Source organism: Felis catus, chromosome B1, assembly GCF_018350175.1.
Source record: "Felis catus isolate Fca126 chromosome B1, F.catus_Fca126_mat1.0, whole genome shotgun sequence".
NCBI classification, from domain to species: domain Eukaryota; kingdom Metazoa; phylum Chordata; class Mammalia; order Carnivora; family Felidae; genus Felis; species Felis catus.
In genome coordinates this window covers 59656720-59668814 of record NC_058371.1, presented here as the reverse complement: position 1 = coordinate 59668814, position 12095 = coordinate 59656720, and the positions used below count along the sequence as shown (strand labels likewise).

The window sequence follows — 12095 nt, the reverse complement described above, 5'->3', positions numbered from 1 at the left end:
TTCCTCCTTTATGTAAAGTATATACATTTTGTTGGGGGTGGGTGGTGAGGGAATGCCTTTCCAGGATCACAGTTTAACTTAGCTAATTGCAGTTCGGAGATTGATAGAAGAAGGCAAAGGGTTCAAGAGTGAAGTCAGTTTTTCCTGAAGTTGGGAATAAATCTATAAATTCTGGTTCTGTGAATCGCTGAAGAATTATTGTGTAGGGATCAATAAATCACTTCTAAAGCAGTGTTAGAAGACTATTCCCTCTCCTCTGTGCACTAGTTACAATTACATTATTAGACTCCAGGGTGCTGGGCAAACTCATTCTGTTAGCTTTTAACATTGCAGTAAATGACCTGGCAACGGATTTAACATTTTCTTTGTAATGTCCAAAATTAACTCTTTAGTTACTGGCCAGAAAATCTCTAATGCCACCAGACCCTTAGAGCTATTTAGTGTTTCAATTCTTAGTCACTTAGAAATCATAGGATATTTTCTTTGTGGGAAGAAGAGGTAGGGAAAGAGGGAGGAATTTGAGCTCCACCTCAGTGACAGATGTGAGGATAAATGAGAAAAATGGGAGGTCAGGATTATCGGATATCCGCATATTATGTATATTGAGCAAAAATACACATTTTACATCTTATTCAGGAGAGTTGCTTTTGGACAAAAGTAAATAACTGTACAGAATCACAGGTTTTAGCTAAAGGGTGGGTTTTCTTTTTCGTGTTTTGTTTTGGTTTTGTTTTTATTTCTTAACACTGAGAATAGACCATACCTGATGGGACAGAGACAGACGAAACACAGCACAGGAGCTGGAAGGTGGGCACACCCTCCAGAGGCTTGGGTCTGAGGGTGGAAATGTTGAGGAAGCAGACGGAGGCTGTGAAGAGTCCTACACAGCATGACTGTGGCACAGAGTTCCTTCTGTAGAGAACTGTGCTTTCCTCTCCCAACGGATATTTTTATGTGAGTGCCAGTCCCCAGCAGAAATCATGATTTATCTTCACCCTTTGGGTGGTATGTGATTCTTCTCCAAGAAGAGTGTTGAAAAATGCAAGAGGATATCAAAAGGTAGGAAATGGGAGGATTTTCAGAAAACTATCAGAATATATTTTTGCAAAATTTCATGAAAATCAGTCTTTAGTTAAATGACAAAATTTTAAAAATCCCTTTAAGGTTCTCAAACGTGCTTTTGAAAAATGTAATTATACCTCATTGGATTTGAAGTTTAGTATGTGATTATCTAACAGACATTTTTAAAGTTAGAGGTCCTACATTAATAAGGCTAAAATGTGAACTTGAGCAAAGAGAAAGTAGAAAGTTTAATACAAAGCAAGTCAGCGATGAAGGTGATTAAATTTAGGAAGTCTTTCTTTTAGAAGAAATGGTCCAATATCCTGTATTGACCCAGGTTTTTGTACGAAGTGTGAAATTGTTTTCTTGTTAAATTTTTTTACTGTTTATTTTTGAGAAAGAGAGAGTGAACGGGGGAGGAGCATAGAGAGGAGGAGACACAGAATCCGAAGCCGTCTCCAGGCTCTGAGCTGTCAGCACAGAGCCTGACACAGGGCTCCAACTCACGAACTGTGAGATCACAACCTGAGCTGAAGTGGGAGGCTTAACAAACTGAGTCACTCAGGCGCCTCGATTGCTTTTTAAAGTATATTTTGTGACAGACTATTTGCAAACATGGAAATGTAGCATTTTGTGTGCTGAACATAAGTTCCATTTAACAGCTAATATATCCCCAATAAACCATTCTAATTAAAAAGACCCTGGAAACTTCAAGAGTTACCTTGATTAAATTAGGCTAATCTAATAAGTGCATCATAATTAAGAGGATTATGCCAGTCTTTAGTATTCAGCACACCAGGCCTTAGATGTTTTGTCCCACTTTCATGCGTCAGCTGTCAGTTGCTTGCTAAAAGAAAGATCATGGCACCAGTCATCATGGTAGACTCTCCATCAATCAGCCATTCGGTTCTTGAATTCTCTCTACAAGATTCCTACCTATTTTCCTCCATCTTGAGTATATCTAGTGACCGGGAACCCCCTCATTCCAATCCATTCCATCTTTGGACATGTGGAGTAATTTCATTCATAAGAAACCTCAGGGAATTGCTTTAGATCCTTCAAAATTGACTTAACACAGTACCTGGACACATATTTTTTAAGCCTACCTTCAGATAACTTGGAGAAACTATGAATCAATGGAATATTAAAATCTGGAGGGACACTAGGATTTTCTTGCCCAAGAGGATTGAGAAAAGACTATGAATGTGAAACAGCATTTACATACAGCATGAACTCCCTCTGTCTTTTTCTAGCATAGGGTAACTGTGCTAGAAATTTCTCAACATCCACAAATTGCCAAAATGATAAGGTAGTGTAGAAAGGCTTTCTCTTAATGTGCACAGCTTGAAAGAGTGAACTGTTGGCCAGAACTCTTCCTTGTCCCAAGCAATTTTTGAGGACCCCCAAAGAAAGGAGTGGCTGAGTTGGAGATAGTATTATCTAGATGTCTGGATATGCACCTAGTGAACGCTGAGAATTAAAATCCTCCACAAGATAAAGTCTTTTTTTAAATTTTTTAAAGTTTATTTATTTACCTTGAGAGAGAGCACAAGATGGGGGCGGGGGCAGACAGAGAGAAGGAGAGACAGAATCCCCAGCAGGCTCCGTGCCATCAGCACAGAGTCCAATGTGGGGCTCGAACTCGAGAACTGTGAGACCGTGACCTGAGCCAATACCAAGAGTCAGACGCTTAACTGACTGACTGCACCTCCCAGGCTCCCCAAGGCAAACTTTGAATATACTGTTCTTTTCAGCCACAGCAAACATATGTAGCCATTATCAGGGACAGCTTAAAATTACAAAAACACGTATTTTTATTTGCTATGCAAGCGAAGGAACTATTATAACTTCCTCTAACTAGCAAATATAATATGCTAAAGTCTCCCCCACCCCTTACCCTGTACCACATAATAGTTTTAGAGGTTTGTTTGGTTTTGTCTTTTGCCAAGTCTTTAAGTACTTCTGAAGCCAATTTTTAAAAGTTGTGTATTGTGCCATCAAAGTAGCTTTGGGGCACGCAGGATGTGAGCACTGACTGATGGAATGGAGCCAGGTGGGTGCTCAACTTCTAATCAGCAAAGAGTTTTTTTTCATCACGAAAATCCATATTTTTCAAAGAAAAAGATTGAAGTCTGTATCTAATCATAACATTAATTTTTAACACTTGAAAACTTAGAGTCGATTGGAGTGAAACGCCAGCCTGAGGTCATTTGCTCTGAAAAAGCAACTGAAATGAAACCTGCCAGTTTATTTGTTATTCAAATAGCCTAATAAAACAAAGTATAATTAGTCCTGACTTCCTGCTCTTGCTCACACACCTGAGGCCCCTCCCTGCTGCAGCCACAGCTCCACACACCCAGGATGTAAGGGGAAGCAGTGGAGACAGCTTTCTTGGGAAATGGCTCACCGTTCTACAGACTCACAAGTATGTATCTGATCCCAGTTGATGGGGGTAGGACAGATGCTATTTAGAGAATTACCTGTGTGAATCAGAATCAGAAAGGTAGTTGCACAGCAGCGTTTGCTGGGTGTTTGTGACTCTTTCAGGAACTTGATTCCAGGAGCGCGTCAGATGTTTAATTCAGGTTTCTGTGTGTGTGGGTATAAAATGTGGCTCAACGCTTCGATGAAAACATTCGCTGTTAAGATAGTTGGTGCAGGCATGTGAGTGCTGTGTGCCAGCCCTGGAACTCCTTCTATACCTACCTCCTCATGGTCTCATTCCCAGTTCCCTCCTTGGTGGATGCTTCATTTATTACAGTTCTTCTAGGAAAGCTGACCTCCAAGTGTGGACTTCTAGAAGGAACACAGAATAAGAAAAAGGGAAAAGCACTTAGAAAAGGGGGGTGGCTTTGATGTGAGCTAGCTGGGGAAATCTTGGAAAAAGAAAGAAAACCAGTTTCTGTAAGTAGTTACGGACTGACGGGACCAGCGTATGGTTGAACTTTGCTGGCTCGCATGCTCTGTTTTTGGTGTTGGTTTTGTGGTTCGTACGGGACCACGCTAGCTAGCCAGGCTTGAACGCCATTTAGACTAGGGTCAGAACATTGTGCGAGGAGGCCACCAAGCCTCCCCTCCACCTCAGCCAGATTGTCCACCAAATCTGAGAGGCTGAAGCACCCACCCTTGCCTGCTGAGCCTGGTTCAGCTGATGGGGACTTATCAACCAGTGCAGTGTTAGCTGAAAGCTCTTGTGGAGAGGGGATGAGAGAGAAGCAAAGCCCTTGGAATTCTGAAGTTTTAGCTTTTTCAGAAAGAGGGATATTTCCCACTCATTTTCTGTCCCCACTTTCACCTGTTTTCTCCTCCCTTACCCCTAATCATGGTTAGCTGGCAGCGAGATTAAAGCAAGAAATGGAGGTACTGATAAACTAGGAAAAATTATAGATGATCCTCCTGTACTTTGATTTGGGGGAAGAATGTTCCACTGTTGAGGGAACAGTTGTATTCAATGTAATTGCTTGTCACATGCAAAGAGAAAACTACTGGGCTTGCTAACGGTCTGTACATCAACTGGTTTATGTGGGTTTCTGTATTTATGTCGAGTTGAAGATACCAAGAAGTCTTATTTCCCTATCCTTACTTTGGTTTTAGTCCTTCTGGGTTTCGTAAGTCTGAGGTAATCGTTGTATCTCCATGGATGGGTTCCAAAAGCATAGAAGACTGACAGCATTGTCTAATAAAACATCTCCCATTTTATTTCCTTTGGAATGCAATCCAAGTTACAACAATAGCTAGTAATTACCTGCCATAACTGTAACAACAGAATAGCTGAATGTGCACCTCTAGCTGTTTTATGTATGCAATTTCTCATTCTCGGGCTCTCTCTCTAATCCATTCTTTCCCTCAACGCTGTGAAGGCTTGGAAACATTCAGTACCAATTTTCACAGTATAGGTAACTTTGAAGTATGACTTGTCAGGTCATGCTTACTTATTTGTCTGCCCACATAGAGGATTGGTAAGGATGAATCTGTTTTTTAACAGGTGTAACAAGAACTTGTGAATGAGTGACAGGAAGGTTGGGAACTTTTTTTCCCCCTCATAGACTGTGAAGTTTACTTTTGTCTACTCATGGGGATGAATCACATTTGCAGAGTCAAAATATCCACTAAAGCCAAAATCACATTTTCGAGTTGCTCTTGCAATGAAGTAAAGTAGCCATGTTCCTATTGATTCCTGTAATTATAATGGTAGCCTGTTTCATTCTTTGAAATGACCTGATTTGGACATCATATTATACATTGACCCTGAGCATTTTCCAAAGGCGGGGGGTGAGGGAGGGCCCACTAATGCCATGTGCCATGGCAAAATGGCTGCTTGTCCAAAACAGAAAAAAAAAATTCTTGTAGTTAACAGTCAGAGCTAGCAGTCAGCATTTCACATTGACTCCTATCTAAGAAAATAATACGTAAACATAGACTGTTAAATCAGACATGGCCAACATGTTTCAACTCAAGTGCCAGCTCTGTCTAAATGGTTGGTAGCGGTTGCCCAGAGCACCGCTGGAGGACTCCAGAACTAAGTCTGGGGCCAGTGAGAAAGAAGTTTTGCTTCGTTACTGATGTCTGTTACTGAAGTTTGTTACTGAAGTTTTGCTTCGTTACTGATGTCTGTTACTGAGCACCGGAAGAGGTAGTTGTAAAGTGTAGGGCAGGTATTCAGTGTCACTATTGTAGAGTTAGATGGGATCTTAGTGATAATTCAACCCTGTGTTTTCCAAAATGTGTTCCATGTACCATTAATCTTTCAATATGATTCTCAAAATATGTTCTATGGTCAAATAAGATTGAGAATGATGCCTGCAGTTTTTCTCTCTTGGAAATTTAGTGTATATTGGCATAGTCAAAGTTCTAGAAAGTTCTATAGTAAAGACAGATGTTTAACTCCTTGCTCCACAAACCTATTGTGCCACAGGACCCTTTTTCAATGCTACCTGTTAACTTGCTGCAGAAATAGTTTTTTGGGACACATTTGAGGAAACACTGGTCTAGTTCATTCCTCACATTTCACAAATCAACTCCAGCCCTAAAAGAGAGGACAACTGGGTTTCATTCAGCTTAGCTGGTCTGTTGACCAGGTGAAACCAGAATCTGGACTGTTGATTCCCGGCCCCTAGGCCCTTTCTACTACATCACCAGCGTGGAAAATACTGGACATAATCTAAGATTTTAAGAAGTTCGGCAGCACACATACTTAGTGTAGATTCTACCTGCCCACTTCTATGCTGTTTCTTAGGGATGCTGATTAACACCTACATGCTCCTTGAGTCCAGATATGAAGAAGCTACCTCTTCTGGTCAAAACAAGATAAAATCATTTTAGAAGTTCGGTTTATTTGAGCTGCATTTACTCCTCTCTCTATTTTATCTTTCTTTCTTACGAGATAAATGATTATGAGAGGAAAAAATTGGTAGACCTGAGTCTGGTTTTGGTTCAAAGGCCATTTTATCACTTCCTGGGCTTTGAATTTCAAAAACTCAGTCTATTGGTCTCTTTTTGACCAGAAGGTTAAAGTACATCTGTTGTCCACACAAATTTAGCTATTGTCCTTTGAGCTAAGAAGTCATGAAATGATAACTATAGTAAATTTAGACAAGGCTTAATTTGACTTTGGTCTGCCTATAAATTCACATGACAGAATAAACATGGTGTGTCTTGTGGTTAATGTGAACATGTGTAAAAAATTAAGAAATACTTGGTGACAAGACAAAAAATACTCCATAAAAATTAATTGGTGTTTAATTGAGGATGTATGAAATGCACCATTTACAGATGGCTTGACTTTGAGCTTAGGCATAAATAAAATTCATCTTGGACAATCACCAAAATTGGGAACTTATGCCCATTTCATGGGAGAGCACTGTCATTCCTGTCATTCTTTTGGGAGAAAGGAACACCTAGAAAATAGAACCCCTTGAGGAACCACTGATGTCTCTGGGTTTTGTTCCGTTGGTCCCCCCCCCCCACCCCGGCCCCTTGATTTCCATTATAATAGCATCTTAAAAACTAGTTCCTTTAGTTTTCTTTGACCGTGTGCTTCTGTGAAGTCATGTGGCTGCTTGTACTTAGGGAGAAAGGGGCAGCTGCAGGCTAAATTTGCCTTCCTATAATCATTGCTATCCCTTTGAAGATAAATTTTTGTAGGAAGCACAAATCAGTGGAGTTGGGAAGTAAAAGTGGAGACACATCTTTCAACATAACTTTGTTTCTCCATGACTATTAGGAAACATGTCTTAGAGAAGAAAATGAAAACTCAACTATTCTTAAAGGCTTTTATTTAATAAGCACTCAATTTTCTATTAACTGGCTTCCAAGATTTACCATTTTCCTTAGAGTTGGAAAATATTAGCCAAGATTCATTGATGAAGCATTATAAATTTTATAAATCAGATTTTTCCATCTTAAAATTTGTTCATGTTTAAAATGCAGGGCACAGAAAATTTCCACAATACATAGTTGTGGTTCAAAATGAGAAGGATACTGAAGCTGTCAATCATAAGATCTGTATTTCTGTTTGTGTATTGAATAGATAGTTCTAGTCAACGGTTAAACCAAGCGATGCCATATGTGATTTTTTAAAACATAAAGTATTAGTATATCATGCTGGGTAGTACATATTCCACTTTGCCTGTGGATTTGCTAGTCCCTTCCATTTAACAGTTGAATTTATTATCATAAAAATCAACAGTATTGTCCTGTTTTGGAGAACCAGAGTGTTCTGGGCTTTCCCACATGTGTATCCCACTCCTAAATACAGTTCTGAGCCTCACTGCCAGTTGCCAGGGTCCTAAGAGAAGAAAAAAAGGAAGGCCACATCAGAGAGGTCAACTTAAAAATTTTCTTACACTGCCCAAGAATGGAAACGATTGTTGGTTTTCAAAGGAGGTCTCTTGTTCAGAAGCAGCTGTGATCCCCCTGATTTTAGTTACCCTTGTGACCCCTTTTGATCCTTAACCAAAGCAGTTCCTGTGACTGCAGTCAGATACAGCCACTCTCTTCCAACAGTCGAACTCTAACCAAATCAGAGGTTACATTTGACCTCACCTTGAAATGTAGAAAGTGAACAATTAAATATTGAACGTTTCTATGTAAAACACCTTCTTGAATTTCAATCCTGCCATATCCTGCTGGTGCTATAACATGATCCTTGAATTTTTGGCACTGTCTCATTTTTAGTCTGGAATGTCTGAAAATTTCGGGAAAAAAAAGACATTATGCAACAAGAAGAAATATATCTATTAAAACAATGTAGATTTCAAAAAAAAAATCCCAGCATGAGTAATATAAAGAAATGTGCCATCTTACAGACCTTTAAATACTATGATCCTTTTTTCTCTGTCATCTCTTATGGACAAAAAAAAATTCCAGTCTTGTAAAGTTCATCAACATTATCCCCTCTCTAATAAACTAAGTTTAACCTAAGTATTCTATCCAAAACTAACCTCTAATCTATATGTATAAGGTATAGCCAATTTTTAAAAATTTTTGAAAGCCGTACCTGTTTCCATGTGATAGAAGAGCCTCTGTTCATTCGATGAAGTGTATTCAGTATTTCCTAGGTCTATAGTTGGGTTTTCTTCTCTATTTGCCTAGCACTGGCCTCATGAAATAAGAAATCCGGGGCGCCTGGGTGGTGCAGTCGGTTAAGCGTCCGACTTCAGCCAGGTCATGATCTCGCGGTCCGTGAGTTCGAGCCCTGCGTCAGGCTCTGGGCTGATGGCTCAGAGCCTGGAGCCTGTTTCCGGTTCTGTGTCTCCCTCTCTCTCTGCCCCTCCCCCGTTCATGCTTTGTCTCTCTCTGTCCCAAAAATAAATAAACGTTGAAAAAAAAATTTTAAAAAAAAAAATAAGAAATCCAATTTAGCTGACATTGGTACCCTCGAGGAATTCCTAGATTGGAGTCGAGGTGCCATCAACCCCTTGATGAATGAATAAATGATTGATGAATGAATGAATATGACTCTATCTCCTAATCCCTTTTACATTTTATTTCCCATTAATGCAAGATTCTTTTCATGCCCTGTTTATGACCTTGGAATCTGACAATCAGTCTCAACTGGCTTACTCCTATACGAGCAACTCTTAATTCTTTTGAATAGAGATTTACTCCACTAATTTTCAGTGTTTGCGCCTTAGCTCCCCATCACATGGCAATCACATGGTTGCTTAGCTCCACCAGATTAGAGGGGAAGAATCTGTAAAACTTGTTAAAATTTGTTTATAGCTATAATAAAAAGTTTGATGAAAGATGAAACTAAATGTATTAAAGAAAATGAAATTGTGAAGATTATCCGGATTTAATTATCCACATTCTTTCCTTTTTAAATTTCTATACATAAATAAGAGTAGCCATTATCTAAAGATAAAATGAGAACTCCTCCACAAGGTTTTGAGGGAAATAAGGCCATATGTACCAAGTGCATGGCATAAAATAGGTATTAAATATATACACATTTACTCTCTCGATTTGAATTTATATAAGTCCTTATGACTATCATGGTTCCCAAATATTGTATCCTCATCCTAACTATGAGATTGTAGTTATATATTTTAACTATTTAATAGTTAAAGTGAAGTATGGACAAGGTCTGATTCAAGTTGAAATTTATTAGAAGTACAGAATGGGAATGTAGATAATTAGCATTTTGATTTTCCAGTATACGAACCAGTGTTTTACGCACTAGTTAAATGACTTCCAGGTGTAATGAATAGAATGAAAAAAAAGTCCAGGGATGTCTTTCAGTGGAACTTTACCTAAGTAGACTCTCCCAGCTGTATTACACACTTCCACACGTGTTCTCTCTCCACCAAACCCTCTCCCCACTCTTAAAACAGAAACAGCTTCCAGGATCTGGAGGAAAGGGAAAAATGTATCTTCCAAGAAGGCACCACATTGAGTATGGCAAATGTGTTTTGTTTCAGAAGACTTCAACTTCAGTTGCTTTGTACCCTGCCTGCCCAAACGGCCATGCTGAGAATTCTGAGACCTCCAGTTTCACTAGCAAAGAATATTCCGACCAATTAGAGATGTCTGCCACAGGGTATGCAAAGAACACAGTGTCATTACCTGTTCCACGCATTTACCAGACCTGTGTTTTTGTTCTCTTTTCTGGCTTGCCACACCAGTATTGCCTTTCCTAAACTGTACTGGCAACCAGAATGTAAGATAGGAAAAATTTCAGGTCAGAATTGAATCAACAGACCTTTTACCTGTTCTTTAAAGAATACCGAATGTCTTCAGTCCTTTCCAGAAAGCTGATAGAAGTATGACCTTCAAGAAACTTAGCAAAACAAACATGCCGTGAGTACATCTCATCCATCTCCTTTGTTGCACCAGTACTTTAAATCTCCAGGATTCTCTTAGGTTAGGCAAGAAAGTGATTTGTATTTTGTCTATTACATAAAGAATCAGACAATGCTGATTTCCTGTTTTGAAGTAGATGATTTTGAGTTTAATTTTGTATTTTTAATATGTACTTCGGTATGAGCAAGTGAGGGTAGATAGACATCTCTCTATATATGCCTTAAGGCAAAAACTGTAATAGGTATTATTTCAACTATTGGTTCAATCCTTTCTTCATGTGTAATCTAATTCTTCGATCAGTTCAGTGCTTTAAAATGTAGGTTTTGGGGTGCCTGGGTGGCTCAGTCGGTTGAGCATCCAACTTCAGTTCAGGTTATGATCTCACAGTTTGTGAGCTCGAGCCCTGCATCGGGCTCTGTGCTGACAGCTCAGAGCCTGGAGCCTGCTTCAGATTGTGTCTCCCTCTCTCTGCCCCTCCCCCACTCATGCTCTGTCTCTATGTCTCTGTCTCTGTCTCTCTCTGTCAAAAATAAATAAACTTTAAAAAAAAACAGGGGCGCCTGGGTGGCGCAGTCGGTTAAGCGTCCGACTTCAGCCAGGTCACGATCTCGCGGTCCGGGAGTTCGAGCCCCGCGTCGGGCTCTGGGCTGATGGCTCAGAGCCTGGAGCCTGTTTCTGGTTCTGTGTCTCCCTGTCTCTCTGCCCCTCCCCCGTTCATGCTCTGTCTCTCTCTGTCCCCAAAAAATAAATAAACGTTGAAAAAAAAATTTAAAAAAAAATGTAGGTTTTATGGGGTGTCTGGGTGGCTCAGTTGATTAAGCATCCAGCGTCAGCCTAGGTCATGGTCTTGCCATTCCCGGGTTTGAGCCCTGCGTTTGGCTCTGTGCTGACAGCTCAGAGCCTGGAGCGGTTTCAGATTCTGTGTCTCCTCTCTCTCTTCCCCCTCCCCCCGCCCCTGAAAAGTAAACATTTAAAAGAATAATAACAAAACCTGCATTTTATATCAGGTATGGTAAGGCCAGTAGACTAGGACAGGACTGCCATTGAAAGATAGTTTTTCATAGTTCCCAAGATTAAGGAGCTACACCATGGGGGAACACAGGGGAATCACCAGGTACTCCCTAGGAGAGGGAAGCATGGGTAAGAGCTTTTATGGATTTTCTGCAGGTAGGAACAGGTGAAGCAGGGTAAGCAGATTTAAGATTGGCTAGTTTGAATAATCACAGGGAACTCCTGGGCATAGGGGCTGCTCCTAGTGTTTTGCTCTCTGGCCCTGGGGTGATTAGAGCAGGGCAATTGTGTCCCTGAGTGAGAGAGCCCAATAGAAGGGGTGGTAGGAATGTGGCTCTAGAAGGATTAGCTTTCATATGGAATGTGCACCCAGAGGAGTCATTTACCGTTGTGAAGAATGGGCTAGCTCTGGGAGGGCTGGTCTTTCTGGGATCAGCAAGGCCCAGATGTCAAAGCCTCAGAATTACAGAAAATAAAAAGGTATGATTAATACATTCCATATACCAAACATTGTGCTGGAACATATAGTATGCTTATAAGTTAAAAAGGCCAGGCCTCTACCCTGGGAAAAGTTGTATTCTAGTAGGATAGAGAGGCACATGAAGAACAGATTTCAATAGAATGTTGGAAGTCAAGTACCACAGTAGTGATAAAGACAAGGTGCTAAGTCCCTTGACACATTTAAGGACCCAATGTGGGTATATAATCTTAGAAGTGCT

The 12095-nt window shown here is 40.2% G+C and overlaps 1 protein-coding gene across 7 annotated transcripts in view; it reads left to right on the top strand.

Annotated features, from left to right (window-relative positions):
- Window positions 1-12095, top strand: part of PALLD (palladin, cytoskeletal associated protein) — a 408455-nt gene that overhangs the window by 154669 nt on the left and 241691 nt on the right. Inside the window, exon 1 of one of the 7 annotated variants that reach the window (XM_045055695.1) lies at window positions 3470-3487. The exons of the other annotated variants lie outside the window; for them this stretch is intronic. The gene's annotated coding sequence lies outside the window, so the exon portion shown is untranslated. Of the gene's footprint in view, window positions 1-3469; window positions 3488-12095 lie in introns of those variants that run through there. 7 annotated transcript variants of the gene reach the window in all.